The following is an 18,306-nucleotide window of genomic DNA, read 5'->3' as shown; positions in this document are numbered from 1 at the left end:
TCGCCGTTGGACGGAGGCTGAAGATCACAGTCAGAGTCCGAGGGAGGAAACAGAAACAAAGGCGACTGAAACCTTTATATAATACGAAACCACTCGGAGAAACCAGTGGGCGACGGATAGATTAATTTATTCTTTAATAATAAAAAACTCACAAAAAATGAATTTTCAATTCAATTAATGTGGGATCCGCGCGTGAGAAGTTAACAATCTCCGACGGAATCTGAAATTTTGTGTGCTTCTCTTCTTCCCAAGCCCTTTATGGCGACGGACGAAATCTTATTGAGTTGCCAAACTTTAATTTTAGTCACCAACAGCATATCTGCCACTAAACAATACCAACCCTCCCTATTGAACTAATAAAAGCCACAGATCCTTGGTCGTACCCAATGCTGCTGTGGCTAAAGGCCATATTTCTAGTAGTGCGTGGCAATTAAGTTCTCCCACAATGTAGTATTAGCTAGGGTTCTTTATAAGATTTGAAACAGTCATCATATACATGCATTCATAGATATGTTATCGTTCGCGATTCTCCAAATTAAACAGCCTTATCATGCATGTTTCTGAAGTATGATCCTATTACCCTCCATATGTGTGAGTAAATTCTTTCTGTATAAATGATATTCTGGTTTATCAACTATATATATGCTCGAGCTGCTACGATTTTGATGATGAGGATGAAAATAGAAGAAGAGTCAAGAACTGAACCATACAACGAAATCTATGGAATTAGTGGAACATTTAAAGAAATCTATGGAATTTAAAAGTCTGGGTGTATTTAATATAAACTTTTAACAGTCCATGAAAGTCTTGAGGTATTCAATTAGGATTTTTAAAAACTTCATGAATTCCACCAAAATCTAGGGGTATTCAATTAGGACTTTTAAAAATGAATAAAAGTACAGCGGTATTCAAAATATCATTCATACTTATGGAATTAGAAAATCATGGATAATCATGGATTTTGTAGTGTTAACTATACATATCAAACTCCAATAATTTTCTAGCCTCCAGACCAAAGATTTCAAAAAGTCTATCAAAGTTTCCTCTTCAAAAAAAAAAAGTCTATCAAAGTTCTTCTCTCTTCCCACGAAGAAGTTTGTCGTTCATCATCTCTCAATCTTAATTTTTTGTCTTTTCTCTAATTTTTTTTTTTATAATATCAACCTTTTTTGATACTCAACATGTTCATTGTAGTTGTTGAATGCGATTTTTGTTTTGTTTTTTTTTTTTCAATTGTGATAATTCGAACCCTAATAGCAATAAAAATGATTTATGAAACCCTAAAACTCAAATATTGTGGTCTAAACCTAAGACTTTGAACCATACTAAATTTTATCTTATTAATTAATTATTCTCATTAATTTGAAATTTATATTATGGTTCAAAAAAAGGTTGAACAATTGAGTTTCAATTGATTGATTATAGATCAAGACATTGACCAATATTGCTACATTAATATATATTAATCGGCAAAAACAAAATTGATGAGAATAATTAACCATAAACATCCAAGTTATCTATATTGTATATTTATGTTGTTGGGAGATTAGGAATGAGAACAAATTGCTCGCTAGACAGACTAACAATCATTTATTTGAGTCAATTTCTATTAGAAGATACTGGAGCATTGAAGAGACAATAAGTTATTATTTTGTTTTGTGTTTGGGCTGCATTTGTTTTATTTTTTTTATTTTTTGTTTTTTAATATTTTGTACATCTTAGGAAATCTGTAGAAGTCATTCATAATAAAGTATATAGATTTTCATGAATCAATAAAAGTCTGTTGCTAAAATCAATGGTTTTAAGAAATCTATAACAGTCTATCAACTTTTTAAAAAGTCTGTGGACTTTTAAAAAAAGTCTGTCATTTAAAAAAAGTCTGCAGAAATCCAAATACAATACACCCTTAACCACAATCGAGAGATAGAAAGGTCGGGTGTGTTTCTTTGTTTTCCACGTAGAGAGAGAGAGAGAGAGATGATATTCAGGAAAGGTAACTTCTCATCTCATCATCTCAAGTCACAGGTACTGGTGGCGGAAGAAGAAAGGGAGACTAGGAAGAAAAGAAGGACAGTGACGATGGTGGGCAACTGAGTCATGGCAGTTTCCAGTGAACTGGGAGAGCTGTGTGTGTGAAGGTATGGCTCGCGAAAGAAAGGGAAGGGATCTGGTTTTTTTTTTTTTTGAACCTTGATTTTATTGTTTGAATTTGGGGGATATGTATTGGATTTGAATTTGCATGATTTGATTTGGGGGTTTATACACATATTACTTTTTTAGGAACATCATTAAAAGTATGTATTGCGAAGGAGAGCAAATTCGTGCAATTGAGTCTTGAAGCTTGAGCAACTGGTATGTATTTTCATCTTTACTATTTACAGCTTTTCTAGGTGTTTGGATTTTGTTTTCATTAAACTTTTGAGAGGCTTAATTCCAGAAAAGAAAAATTTTTGTACAATTGCATATATAGAAATAGTGAGCACATGTTTAGAGCTTTGGTTATTGTTTTAGATTTCAGGATTTTCCCTTATTCGTTAGTTATATACTTGACATGTTTACAACTTTGGTTATTGTTGTAAGTTTCAGGATTTTCCCTATCCTTTAGTTATAGATTCGACATGGACACCTTGCAGATAAAGGAGTTGGCAGAAGCAGCATAGGCGTATAGAAGAATCAAGTATTCTGGTATCAATTCCTACATGACAAAAACTTATAGAGCATTTTACTTTCTTATTTCTTTGATAGATATGAATGACAAGTAGGAATTATACATGTTTTTTTCCTCATTCATGCCTATAATAATGAACAAATATATAGTATTGGATGTGATTTAGGCTGACATTACTGAATCATGGTACATCTAATATAACTTTTTTACTGGTAATTGATGAATCTAGCTTGATGTAGTTATTCCCTTTTCAGGTTACAAGTTTGCAATTCATATCTACTCTTTAGTTGAGGTTCTTGAGAAATAATGAAAATATGCCAATTGCTAATCTTCCTTTGCTAACCTATTGAGGACCTCTTTGTTCTCCCTTTCTTGCTTCTCTGATAAATGTTTCTCCCTTTCTTTCAAATAAAAATTCTCTGATAGTCGAATTATCATATGAAACACAAAAAATATATATAGAGCAATTGGTTTCTAATGTTTTTCAATATCCCTACGCACATTTCTACTTTTATCTACCTAAAAGCATCTTTAGCAATGGTAGCCATTTTTGAGTCAAATTTTAGCCAAAGTAGTTAAAAAGTCATTTGGCTAGCCACTTTAGAAATACGTCTACATCAGTGCTCTCTATTTTAGTTAGTTTTGAATTTATATTATTTTTTAAATGAAAACTAAATAGTTAAATGTATTTATAAATTATATTAAGTAACTCAAAAAGAATGTTTTAAATTATAGAGAGCCACATCTCGCTCTTTATATTTAGGAGCGAGATAGCTAAAAGTTATAATGGAGAGCCACTTGAGAGTCTGGTGCAGCTGCTAAAATATCTAAAAAGCTAAATATGCTCTCAAAAATAGTTAAGGAGTCAAAATAGAGAGTCTGCTAAAGATGCCACTACACCAAAAAATGAAACACACAACGGGTAAAAATCATTGTCTGATTTGGCTGATAACCGTTGTGTATCGGCGCGTTGTGTGATTAAAATTTGCACAACGGTGTTGCACCGTTGTATGATATACAAACACACGACATCTTTTTGTTATCACCGTTGTGCATTCTCTCGACAGATGCCAGGCACAGCTGCCGCGCAGCCATGTGTAGCATTATAGATGCATTCTTCATATAACAGAACTTGTTTCCAAGCTGTTGTTAGATAGCCTAGTCAGACAACATTCTTTTTTTCTTAACTACCGTTGTGTGTTATAAGAGGTCTGTTGTGTGACCTGTTGTTTGGTCATTGTTTAATCTGAAATTTGCAGAAATATTAATACTCCATTAGTGCATAAATAACTATACTGATCAATACTTGAAAGAAATCATAATGCAGTTCATCAATTGAACTACTCCAATCTATATATAAAAGTATCAAATGTACTATTAAGGCAATATTTTCCAATCATCTATACAAATTAGAAGACAAGAAAGCATTCTAATAGTTTCCAATCTTCATCCTTTTCATGTGTGGATGCTTGAGTAGTAACTCCTTCAGCTTCAATAAAAGTTTTATCATCTACCTCCCTTTTGGAAAGGAGAATGTATGCTGCTGCAAAAGGATTCAGTGAAGATACTCCCGGCCTGGATTCAAAGATACTCTTGCTGCATGTAAAATTTATATGCCAACAAAAGCAGAAGTGCAGCCATAGGATCAATATTTTCCCTCTCTTCTGTGACTACATCCAAAATTAAAAAAGAAAAATTATTATTACTCATAAACATGCAAGAATTGAAAGCAAGTAATACTACAAATCATTGTTCACACTTCAACTGAATTGAACTTCTTAAAAAAGATTCACATTAAGTACAAAGATCATACAAAAAAATCTCACTATATAAAAATCTCATTATGTTTCCAGTGTCAACAATATTACTATGAGAACAAGATACCATTAGCTAGAAAGTCTGTAACTTGAAGTATGAAAGCTAACTGGAAGTATAAAGTCTGTAACTTGTTAAGAATAGAAGCCTTGGGTCTCATAAATACTATTTATTTATCAATTGCAGATTCACCACACAAAAAAATAACACATATCTTAGACTTTAGAAAAAAAAACACTACAGCCAAACAAAACAAATCAATTGCACAATATCAATTGGCCAAACAGAGAATCAATGCAAAAATCCAAATTGAAGCAACCCCAGATATTGGCCCATTGCAAGACTCATGAATTACATTAAAGATTGCATTTTTCCCATTGTATTTTTAAAAAAATAGATAGAGGAAATAGAGGTACATGAGATAGGAGAGATGATGCTAAAGATGTGCATGAGGCAGCCATCATCAACAAGAAGAAGCCCACCTCCATAGATTTCTCTGTTGCAAAAGATCAAATTATCCCTATATTTGAACCAAATCTAAACCAGTTATATCCTTTATGAGAAAATGAAACCCAACACAACCAAGCCCTCAAGTCAATTGCCAACCATATATGTATACTTGAACCCATTAACTCATAACATAAGAAAATACAGTAACATTTATATAAAACCAGTTAGAGATAATTGGAGATATCAAGTAGTGGGTTGATCATCAGTAAGCTCCTTAAATTTCACACAACGAACAAAAATTTCCAGATTTGCTTGATTTATAAAATCCTACCTCTTCAAAATTAGTATAAAACATCATCCACATCCTTTTAATATCATTCAAATCATTAAACCTTAAAAGCCCAAATAGAAAAATCCATGAGACCCATCCACAATTGAAAACAGCAAACAACACAAACTCATACTATCGATACATAAGAAGGCCATTAGATGAATCAAACTCATACAAGAATCATTAGATGAACAAATACAACAGAGCCATACATACACAAAAAAAATGTCTATGATGAACAAGCTCTAACCTCGAGCTGTGAGACGAAGGCGATGAAGGTATTGAAGTCTAGGGTGGAAAAGCTTCGGTCTAGATAAGTCATGGATATGCACATCGTCGCCGTCGAGTTTGGGGTCAAGGCCGATTCGGAAATCAAATTCACATAAAATCAAACACAAAATAAACCCCCTTTCCGAAAACCCCAAAACATAATACAGATTTATAGATTTGAAAATGAACAGATCGAAGAGAAAGCTTACCAGTGAGTGTTACTCCCAGACCCAAATGCTCTACCGAGTGTTACGGGTTTTTAATTGGATTCTAGGTAGTCTCGGATTCGAGCGAAGATTTCCACTGAGTGCTCCGATAGAGATTCTTTTAGGGTTAAGTTGGGGCTTTGGAGACTGGGGGATTGTGGGGTTTTGGCTAGGATTTTTATTGGATTTGGTGGAAGAAGGTATCAGAGCCATTAAGTGGAGTTAAAGATTGAAGATTTAGGGTTGATTTACAGAAAGAGAAGTAAAATTGGGGAAGATGAGAGCTTGAGAGAGAGAGAGAGAGAGAGAGAGAGAGAGAGAGAGAGAGAGATTGCCAAAGCGCAATTTTTAAGGGGAGTTGAGGTTTCTAGGAAGGAACTGAGAAGAGAGTGATCGAGTAGTCTGTGAGGAGATGGCTCAAAGAAAAACCCTTATTTTGTCTAAGTGGGAGTGAGAGGTCAGAGAACCGAGATAGCTAGTTCTAATTTGTCAAAGGCATGCATATCGTTTTTTTTTTTCATGACTCAGACGACAAATCAATAAAGTTCTGTTGTCAGATTTGTTGGTTTTGGAGGGGAATGAGTTGCATTTGACAGCACATCCAAACCTCCCAATATATCTTCCTTGATCATATAACACATAAATAAAAACTGTTGTATGACATTTCGAAAGCTACACTCATACAACAGTTATAATTGTTCTGTTGTACAATGTAGTACAAATTTGGAACCAAATTTGAGTCAAGATAGGAGTGAAATCTGCCGCTTATTTTTTTTTTCATTCACACAACAAATTATTCTTGTAAGTGTTGTGCAATGACCTTCTATCTAAAAACTTCTGAATTTTAACAACCTTATACGACGCAAGTTTTTTAAATGTGTTGTATGATTCACTTTCCCTCATCACACAACAAATTTTTTTTTTTCGTTGTGCAAAAAGTGTTGTGTGTTGAGGTTATTGGTGTAGTGTGCTCTAAGGCATCTGCATTATAGGTAACAGATTCAACATTAAAAATAATGATAAATCAGGGATTTTTTTTTCCTTCTTATATAACCTCATTCCGATATTCACTTGGTGCCGTAAATGTATTCTTCTAGATATTTTAAATTACATTATCACTTACTAATCGTCTACTATATGGTTTTGATAGTTTGTCAGAGTTCTTAAAGTTGAAGTTGGAGGTCATCAACTTTGATATAAGATTTTCATGCTGCGTATATCGTTTTTTACCTTCTTTCCTTCCATAGTGTCAGATATATAGGTTATTGAACTTTTATGTCGACATATATAGTTCTTCATTTTAGGTTTGGATTGCTCATTTTCAACATTTGTTTCGTATATATTACAAAGATTGAGATTTGGTCGATTCATGCATTTGTGTGATATAGGGTTTACGATTGTTAGAACACTAGCCTTTGCAACCTGTAAAATAATAACAACTTCAATTATACTACATGGCCAGTATGAAAGTAAGCAAATAGTTCTTATATTATGATTTCTACTGCACTACATATAAAATTTAGCAAGAAAACAAACCCGCAACATTGTGTGGACTGATTCTCAGCCATGATTTGAGTTTATATTGATGTTTGTTTGTTGGTAGTGAGAAGACTCTTAGTACTTCTATGTTTTTGTATTGCTATATCACTGCATGTCCTTCACTTCATTTAAACACATGTTAATTATCTTTGTCAACCAACCACACTCACCTATGAATACGCAACTCAGTAATCTTAACGTAGAAATTCTGCCCGCAGCATCGCTCGAGAGATATTTGTAGTCCTTTATATTGCTTGATTATGCAATTGTTTTATTAGTTTTGGTAGAGCCATCAACAAAAACTTTTTTTTTTTTTTTGCTTTTAAGTCGACACCTCTTCAGAACTCCTTACATCACAATAGTGTACCATTTTGCATATTCACAGTTCAAGGAATTGTTTTGGTATGAAAACAATGACTTTGGTCCTTTGTGAACGAGTAGATACAAAGCTTTGATAATACCCTTTTTTTTTTTTTGAATTGCATATTTTCATTTTGTTATCATTATTTTGTTGTCCTTGTCAAAGTTTGTTGGTTTTATTGCTATTGCACTACGTGTTTCAGTGGTCTCGAGAGCAGTCCGGTCCAACTGAACACGGGATGTGTTGGTCTGCTACTATCGCTATCGGTCTCGCTTATCTACAAAACAGACGAAGGTCAAAAGGAAGATCGGGTGTGCCGGCCTTCGACTCTCCGATGGCTAATTCAGTATCGAGTACGATAATGATAATGGAAAGTGATGTCGGAATCGTGGTGAGATCTGGGGTCGTCGTCCTTGCACGTCCAATGGTCCTGGTGTTCTCGAGGTCCTTATATAAGGACAGAGGAGAGATGTGGAGATGGTTACTGTTCCTGCGTTCGTGTTGGAGCTTGAGAGAAGAACTGGGTGAGATTGGGGTCGTAGTTGTATGGAGAGCTTCTAACTGGTCATGGAGTGGTCGTCATTGTCTCTGTATTTCAATTGGAAGAGTGAACAGGTACGCCGTCTCTTGACCTTTCTGGGTTTATCCCAGGGTATTGGTGTGCGTGGGTCTTGTGAGGGGTTGTGCTCCGGGAAATCGATTTACCGGCGGGTTCTGGGTTGCGTTAGATTCGGCGAGGTTTTAGAGGGTTGGATTTTGGGTCGAGCTGAGTCTCGTTTGGTTGTTCCGGATAGGGCTTGAAGATTTGAAATTTTGCCGGGGAGTCTTGAGGAAGGCGATATAAAAGGAAAATGACTGACCAGTTATCTCTATATCACTCGGAGTATGGCGCATGAAAACCGCAATCGTGGTAGGCAAGAGGGTTCCTCTCGTGGAGGGGAAGGAACCTCCCGAGGTGGTGTCGGCGCGTCTGGTGGCGTGGGAGAAGGTGTTTCTCGCAGTCGCGGTGGAGGTGGTTCCTGCCGGGGTGCCGCGGGTGATTCCTGGGGAGTTGGTGAGGGCGATTCCCTTAAGAGGTGGTGAGGGAGCTCCTTGCGGGGGTATTGTAGGGAGTTTTAGAGGAAGTGGCGAGGGTTCTGCTCACAGAGTTTCGAGTAGGGTTGAGTAACCCGTGGTGCCCGATTTACCCGATGTAGATGATGTCGAGGTATTGGAGATCCCGCATACACCCCGTGGGCGATTGGGCATTGGTGATACGCCTATTGATCAGCTAGGTCCGAGTATGACGGAGGAGCAGATCGCTGAAATAAGGACCACTTGGCCGATTCCGAACAACATCCTGTTGCGCCAGTTGAGGGATGGTGAAACGTTTAGTCACCCCAAGTTGGGGTGGGCAGGCTTTTACGAGTATCAACTCAGGTGTGGGTTGACATTCTCGTTACCCAAGGAATTGCAGTATCTGCTATCTTGCCTGAATATATCGGTAGGGCAGCTATCGCCCAATGCGTTGAGGCAAATAATGAGAGTATTGCTGCTATGGAAGATGAGCAGGTTGCTTTGTCCCAGTATCGACTAGTTCAATTCCATGTTCAAAATGCATTACTCGACTAAAGCCGACGATGGTGGATGTGTGAATTTCAGGCCGGGCGGCCACGCCGTTGTCGAGGACTTGTCATCGAACATTTATGGGCATTGGCGGGGGAGGCCGTGCTTAGTAGGCGGCCGGTGGCAGAATCCGGATATAGTGCACCGGGCCCCGAGCCGGTTCCAACCCATCTGTGAGTATTGTGATTGCCTTTTTGGTGGGTTTTCTTGCCTTTGGTGTATAGTAATAGCATTTTTGTGTATCGTAGTGAGGCAGGAGGTGAATTTGACCACGTTGGAGTGGAAGCGTGTGGCGAGGGTGATGGGTGTGTTTTCGAAAGGGTCGAGGGGGTTCTATTGTTTGTGTAGGCTTCCGATATACGAGAGATTTGAGTTGGGGAGGTTTCCGGGTGAGGGGTTTTCCTATTGCTTGGTGTGCTGTCGTATGCTGTGTGGTATCCCTACTGACATTGTTTGTGTGTTTTGTAGCGGATATGCAGAACAAGGCTCCAAGCAAGAGTGACGCCCCATATGCTGATGTCGATCCGGATACCATTATTCAAGGGTTGTTGCAAGAATCGTAGACAACGAGGCGAGTGGATGTTGACCTGCCGGATAAAGTGCGTGTGACTGACCATCGAGTGAGTATGTCGCTGCCCGATGAGATGTATCTGAGGTTTCCGATGCAGTTCTGGAGTATCTCAATCAGCGGGCCGAGGAAGAGGCTGTAGCCTAGTGGCATGAGGTTTACGATGCTCGAGAGCCAACTCGAGATGCCCGTGAGCAGCCCATGCAGGCTGGCGAGGTGGGTGAGCTTCCTCAAGTGTGTGCTGGCGAGCGTCAGTCCCCCGAGACTCTGGAAGTGATGGAGCAGTCCCCTTGGGTCCCAGCAGGAGGGGGGATCTTGGTGATGTGGCTCAGGCCTCGGAGCCTACTGTAGAGGTGGAGATCTCCTTCGAGGAGCTGTTGGAGGAGGTGGAGCGACGTTAGAGCGATACCAGTGCTCGTGCTTACCTGGTGCAGGATACGGTTCTGGAATAGCTGGAAACCGTTTTTGGTGATGAAATTGGCTATCCCTTCTCGCGGGAAGTCGTCGCTGTGGATAGTGGAGTGGCGGGAATGACCAGCCAGGCCGTTAGCGAGACAGGTCTGACAGTTGAGGTACCCAGGGTGCAACTTGAGTCTGGAGGGGGTATAATAGGGGTTAATCAAGTTACCGAGACGAGGACCCAAGGTGGCTAGGGGAATGGTGTCAGAGTGTCGGACGCCTGTGGCCGTACGGATGAGGTTGGGTCGAGGAAGAGGATTGCCTTGCAGCTTCGTCTCGGGAGTTCTCCAATTGGTGTCTCTATCGACACTCGTGGTAGTAAGAGGTCTCAGGTTGATAATGTATCACGCTCGAGATCTACGAGTGGGGGCTCGCGAGGTTCTCGTGATGAGGTTGCCAGGGGTCTTGCGCGCACCCTGGGCAAGATTGGGATTACCGATAGTGCCATCCTTCATATGGTTGCTGATCTGCAGAACTGTCATCGCGACCGCAGTTGGGTGAATGCTGAAGACCTGCGCCTGGGGTATTGGGAGGCCTAGGAGAGGTTGATGAGGGTACGTACCGTTATGAGTTTGCTTGTTTCTTATTGTGCTCACGTAGATATGTTGACAATGGTATGTGATGCAGGCTGTGAACCTGAATTACTACGCCTTTGGCGAGTTGGTGGCTCACTTTGATCGGGAGATAGCCCGGCTGTAGGGGCAGCTGAATGTCAAGAGGGAGCGCGCCCGTGAGCTGCAGAGTGCAGTGGACCAAGGTCAGGTGGAACGCGAGGATATGAGATGAGCTGACAAGACCCACCCCGAATTCCACCCTGGAATCCGAAATGGCCCTGCGGGACCCACCTTTAAAGGAGATTTACCAAAAATTTCGGCATAACCTCCCTTAAAAATAGATAACCCAAAATCCTGTGGAAAACCAAAATTCACTTCTAATAATCCAACCACAATTCAACCCATCCCATCTCAAAGCTAATAACATCATACATAATCTCCAAAAGGTAAAAGTTACTACAATCACCAAAGTTAGGTCATAGACCTCAAATATAATTCATACAAGTCTGGGTCACATATCCCTTAGTAATAAGAGCATTGTAGGAATATAAATGGACAAGGAGTGCAGTAGGTTAAACAGGTAACCTACAGAATGTGATGGCGGAAGCAGGTGCGGTCACTATGGCTCACACTCGTACACCAAGCAGCAATACTGCAATCTGGGCATTTGAAACCGAAGGGCCTAGGGAAAAGTATATAAAAACGTTAGCGTGAGTGGACAAAAATAAATAATTGAAAGAAAAAAAATGGAGTTTATACTTTTCCACATTTATATCAATAAAACTCTCGATGCATGCAATAATTAAGGAAACCACGAGAAGCTCCGCTCAAGAAAAACCGACTAGCCCCGCTAGTCAAGAACAACAACAAAAGGATATGGGGAAAAGAGTTCACCATACGAGAATGGAGCCCCTCAGGCTCTACCTACCCTCGACTGCCACTCACACATAGATTGTGCGAGGAAGAGAACATTACCTCGACTACCACCCACGTGAGGAGGAGAAAGCTACCTCAACTGCCACTCACAAACACAAAGTAAGTGGGGAGGAGACCTAATCACATGACCCGCGTATGGTGAGGAAGAAGATCGTCGAAAACCATTAAATCTGTATAGTTTCCCCCACATTTCTCACGAGATAAGAATCCAAGTGTGCAAAGACGTGACCCCACACGCCAAGATCATCTCAAGTTCAAAATAAATAGGATAAAAATAAATATAAAGTTTTACTTCATTGAAATCTCATTATAATCTCAATTTGCCGAATATAAATATAATATAAATAGTATAAATTCTGAATCCGCATAAATCAAAGTAATATTAGAAATCAATCATAAATTCGGAAACGTCATCCGATAAACAATTTATCATTCGTAAGCAAATAAATGATTGCATGCATCAATCCTTGAAAATAAAAGTCCGCTCACAGTATGCGGTCAATCCTGACGTCGCTCGTGATTTTCCTCGTATGGAGACTCCTCTCGTCCTGTACGAATAACATTCATAAATATATATATTTCACAGGATGGAATTTTAACTTTACGATACTTAGAAATGGAAATTCAAAACATCCCCCTTCCAAAAATCCAACCCCTCCACTCTCCACAATATCCATCCTTAATACTCCAACATTAATCTTTCATCGATGTAATATCTAAAGTGAATTCGACGATCGAACTCACGAAAATCGATAATTAATCATTTAAACTGAATTCGTAATTCCTCCGATTTCCACCAAACTTCATGTATCAAATTCTACAATCAATATAGGATTTATGGAACTAAAACTACAATTAAAACGCAGCTCTACGCGCCACCACGCGCCACCTACAGTGGCAGCGCGTGGGGTCCACGAGTCGGCGACCACTACCTCCGATGACCACCAAATTCTGACAATAGCATCAACACAACAGACCCAACAATTTTCCCAACAGCAACACATTCCAATTTTACCTTGAAGTAGTCGAATCAAGCCAGTGAAGAAAAGCCCGGAAACCTTAAGAACCCTAGAAATGCAAAATCGTTAATTTGACCTCTATAATGCAAATTGGAATGAACTACTTTAGGGGAAATGATCTCCATAAAAAACCGAACCTTCGATGTTAACTTGGTGGCCGGAATTGCCCGAAATCGGCGAAATCCCAAAACTGCAACCGGACCGAACCTTGCTTCGATCTGGACTTTCACGGCCAAAACTCCAAAATCCCAGGTCCCTAGGGTCAAGAGAGGGATGAGGCGCTCCTGTGGTGGCCGGCTGCACGCCGGTTGGTGGCCGGAAAGTGGGGAATCAAAGGGAGGAAGAAAAACCCGAAGGGAAGGGAGAAGAGTCGGGGGAGAGGAGAGAGAAAAAGGGGTGGGTTTCCGGTTTTGGAAACCTACTCGGTAACTTTCCATATTTATCTAAATTTTTACTATGAATAGTAACTTCCGTAATTCACTCATAACTTTTGCATACAAACTCCGATTTTTACGTACCACATATGCACGTGCTCGATTTAACGTCCTCTACAACTTTCATGAAGGAAATTTTCTCTAGTTGTTAACCCATAAAAAGTCAATTTTTAGCCACCCCCCTAAACGTTAAAATTATAACCGTGAATGGTAAACATACAGAAATTCGTGTAACTCAGTAAAAAGGGTACATCAGATGTGGGGTGTAAAATGAGCAATCGACGATGGGATCACGAGAAGAATGGAGTTGGAGTGAGCTCTCGCGGTGGAGGAGGCTCGCCTTCAAGAGGCCGAGGATGCCATCGCTGCACTGAGGGAGTCAAACTTGGATCTTACTGGGAAGCTGCAGCGGGTGGAGGATGGGTTAAGGTTGGTGGAGCAAGTTAGGGCCCGGGTTGCCGAGGATGAAGGGCTTCTACAAGACTTCGAGAGGCAGGTCCAGGAGCGCGATGCTGAGTTGGAGCTTCGTGCTGCGGCCCTGGAGAGCTTAGCTCCTTATCCAGATTGCGTGGTGGATTTGGAGGGGCAGGTTGGTAACCTGCAGAGGGAGGTGGACCGTTTACTAGATGTTGAGCTTGAAGCAGGTGAGAGGGAGGCTGAGATGGACCGGCTCAGGAAGGAGTTAGCCGAGCAACAGGCTCGATCGAGTAACTTTGCCGAGGAGTGCATTCACTTGAGTGTTGCTACCGAGAAGCATCAAGACAAGCTCACCAAGGCTAGGCGGGATGGTGTGGATAAGGAGGTGGATCTCTATCTCTAGACGGCCCATTTTCAAGAGAAGATGAACAAAGCCTTCTCGGATTGGGCCTTGCACTTGATTCGAGATGGTATCGCTGCAGGTTGGATCGACCAGGAGAAGATGGTGCGGGATATGCAGGCCAAGAAGGTAGCGAGATCGCAAGCCAGTGCTGTAAGTGATGGTCGAGGTCCTGGGATCGTGATTCAGGGAGCAAGTTGTATTAGAGCATGCTTCGGGCCAAGCTGACAATCGCGAGGTGGAGGGTGCTACTGGTGAGCAGGGGGCCCGTGGCCGAGATGGTGAGGTACAAGATGAGAATGTTGGGGAACGAGACGGGGTGGAGGAGCGAGATCGAGTAGAGGAGTAGGCGTGTAGCGCCGAGGGCGAGACATAACCTCTACATTTTGTCATTTTGTGATAGCGATAGGTTTTCCTTTTCCTTATAAATGCTTTGGATTTTACTGAGACAATTGACCGAGTGGTCTGATTTTTGGAAGGTCCGCTTGGTATTGGGACATGTGAGATTCATGGGGAAGAAATATTGTTGGGCGATTGTCCCCCGTACGTTGCATATATTTATTGCTTTGTCGATTGGTTGCCTTGTCATTAATGCAGGTTATTAAGGCGACGCGACGATTGGTCGTCTGGAGTCGGTTGGTGGCGATGGCATTCCCCTATAAATAGGCAGGGGTAAGGAGATGGGTTGATCATATTTTCAACATGGCATTTTCCTTGTTTTTCATTGTGCTCCAGCTTCTGAAATCTTTTCTTCCCTTTAGGCAGTGTGTGTTTCCAGATTTCTGGGCTTTATAGCTTAATCTCATCTTGGGTAATGGGCTTTATAGCCTAATCTCACAAGGACTCGGCTTCATTACCCGCTTGGGGATTACGCAATTTGTGCCCCTGCGGAATCGAAAACCCGTCCAAGTGAGAAACCCAAGGACCAAGATTGTTTGAGGTGCGGCGGGCTACAATGATGGAGATCGGGTGGTGATACGGCTGAGAGTGGTATGCCGGTACTTCCCCCAGTCTTTTCCACCATTGCCCAGCCAGCCTATCAATCCTTTCCAATCTTCTTCTGAAGCTGTCTAAATTCCAAAGAATCAGACTTGATCGGAGCCAGTTTGTATCGGACTCAGGAGGACATGCGAGTATAGTTGCATATCTATCGCGTTTGTATGAATTATGTAATGGGATGTTATTGTGTATCGCACTTGTGCAAAGTAGCAATTGATGTATCGCTATTAGCCGCAAAGCTCTTTGCAATGAATATTCTTTTTGGAGTATGTATTGCTTTTCTTTGTTCTATCGCTTTTATTTCTTTTTGCTTTGCGCTGTGTATCGCATATTGCCGCGGTAGAGTGCGAATGTAGGCGCCATATTTCAAGGTAGCATAATCGGTGCTGGAGGCGAGAGAGAGTAGCGAGGCGTTGACATTGGGTAACTTTGTTTGGCGTGGTATCTCGTTAGCTTTTGCGGTTGCTGCCTTACATCACGCATCGTATTTACTTGTTCAATCGTCGGTATCTCGTGTAGCGTCCACTCATTCATTCATGCATTGGCGTATCGCATGATGTTCATTCATTCATTCATTGGATCGCACCTAGAGGAGTAAGGGTTCGCGAGGGACAGCATTGTGTTGTGTCAGCGGAACCGACCATGGGCAATATCGCATTAACATTCATTCATTCAATCAGTGGCGTATCGCATAACATTCATTCATTCATTGGAGTCTCGCGTAACATTCATTCATTCCTGCACTGGCGTATCGCGTAACATTCATTCATTCCTGCATTGGCGTATCGCGTAACATTCATTTATTCAATCATTGGCGTATCACATAACATTCATTCATTCATTGGCGTATCGCATAACATTCATTCATTCCTGCACTGGTGTATCGCGTGACCTTCATTCATTCATTCATTGGATCGCACCTGGCGGCACAAGTTCGCGAAGGACAGTATTGTGTTGTGTCAGCGGAACCAGCCGTGGGCGATATCGCATTAACATTCATTCATTCAATCATTGGCGTATCGCATAACATTCATTCATTGGCATATCGGGTAACATTCATTCATTCCCGCACTGGTGTATGGTGTGACGTTCATTCATTGGATCGCACCTGGCGGCGCAAGGGTTCGCGAGGGACAACATTGTGCTGTGTCAGTGGAACCGGCCGTGGGCGATATCGCATTAACATTCATTCATTCAATCATTGACTTATGGCATAGCATTCATTTGTTCATTCATTGGATCGCACCTGGCAGCGCAAGGGTTCGCGAGGGATAGCATTGTGCTGTGTCAGCAGAACTGGCCGTGGGCGATATCGCATTAACATTCATTTATTCGTTGGTTTATAGGCAATAAGTTGGGATTGCTATACAGCATGCCTGTGCCTGTAGCTTGTTATGGTGGCCATCGTAAGGCCTGTGGCGATAATAACAGGAGAAATGTGACCAATCATAGGCCGAAAGGCGATAAACGTTAATGTTCTACTGATACGTTGAGTGTGTGTGGCGATAGGGAGTGTTGCGTTCATTATGAGAGCATTCGAGATATGTGTAATATCATAGCATATAATACCGCGTGAAGGCGGCTGCAAAATACATTTGACTAAGAAAGGTAAAAGGAGATAATATTGATGCTTACAAGCATGGGGGGGTGCGATAGCACTGCGGAGGCGAGCTTGGGACCCTTGCCCTACTTGGGGTAGTATCGGAGATGTTGGGCGTTCCACGGGTGTGGGAGGGTGATACCATCTACTCCCGCCAAGTATAAGGTGGCTGGTCTGACGGCCTCGATGATTTCGTACGACCCTTCCCAGGTGGCCTTGAGTCCTATTGGGGTCGGCATGTTTTCTTTCATCCCCCAATCCCAGACAGAGAGGAGGCGAGGAAGGACTCTGGTGTTATAATAGCAAGCGATACGTTGCTTGTTGTTGATATTCCTGAGGTGGGCCTGCTCGCGGCGCTCTTCCAAGAGATTAGAGTCGAGGTTCAACCCTTCTGAGTTGGTGAGTGGGTCAAAGCATGCGACCCTCTCACTGCGTACCTCCTACTCGACAGGGATCACGGCCTTGGTGCCGAACTACAAGCAGAAAGGGGACTCACCATTTGCTTCCGTCGAGGTCGTTCATATGGCCTATAGCACCTCAGGGAGCTTCTCGGTCCATAAGCCCTTAGCGTCGTCGAGTCTCTTCTTTAAGTTCTGCTTGATTATCTTATTGACAGCTTCGACTTGGCCATTTGTCTGTGGGTGTGCGGAGAGGCATATCGGATCTGCGTGCCATATTGGCCCACAAAGTCCCTGAAGGTATCGTTGTCGAATTGGGCACCATTATCGGTGATGATGGTCTTGGGGATTCTAAATCGGCAGTATATGTTCTTCCACAGCAAGTTAATGACCTTGGCGACTGTGATAGTTGCTAAAGCCTCGGCCTCAACCCACTTGGTGTTGTAGTCTACTGTGATGATGGTGAATTTGAGCTGTGCCGGTGCCATTGGGAACTTGTCGATGAAGTGCATACCCCACTGGCAGTATGTCCAGGTGGCGATGATGATCGAGAGTGGTACCGATGGTGCAAGAGGGGAGTTGGCGAACTGGTGGCACTTAAGGCAGGCGCTGGCGATACGCTTTGCGTCTTGTTCAATTGTGGGCCAATAATATCCTGTACACAGTGCCTTAAAAGCCAGGTTTCTCGCACCCGCATGATTGCCGCAAACTCCGCTATGCAGCGATAGTAAGACTTGTTGTCCCTCTTCGAGGGAGATGCATTTTAACAGGAGAAAGACCTGCCCTTCCTGTATAGTTTGCCTTCTCGTACCACGTATAGCGTTGCTCTTCTGCAGAGCCTGGTGGCGATAATCTTGTCCTCGGGCTCGATACCTTTAGAGAGGTAGTCGATAAATGGGTCCATCCATGAAGATGGACGCTCACTCTCGGTCAGGAATATCTCCGAGAATGGTTATCGATGCTTGGTTTGTCCAGGATTTCCAAATTGAGGTTTCCCATGTCTGTGGCGGGGGGCGATGTTGCCAATCTCACGAAGGAGTTTGCCCTGCTGTTTTGTGCCCTAGGGATCAGGGCGATTGTATGGTTGGTGAGACAACGCTGGAGTAAAGTCTTGGCGAGAGATTAGTAGTGGGATAGATGCGGTTCCTTGGCTTGGAAATCGTCACCAACCTAGTTGACGATGAGTTGGGAATCACTAAAGATTGCTAGTTTCGTGACTCCTAATTCCTTGGCTAGCTGGATGCCAGCGATCAGTGCTTCGTACTCGGCTGCGTTGT

The sequence above is a fragment of the Rosa chinensis genome, chromosome 2 (assembly GCF_002994745.2).
Source record: "Rosa chinensis cultivar Old Blush chromosome 2, RchiOBHm-V2, whole genome shotgun sequence".
Taxonomy (NCBI): Eukaryota; Viridiplantae; Streptophyta; class Magnoliopsida; order Rosales; family Rosaceae; genus Rosa; species Rosa chinensis.
This window is presented reverse-complemented; position numbering follows the sequence as displayed.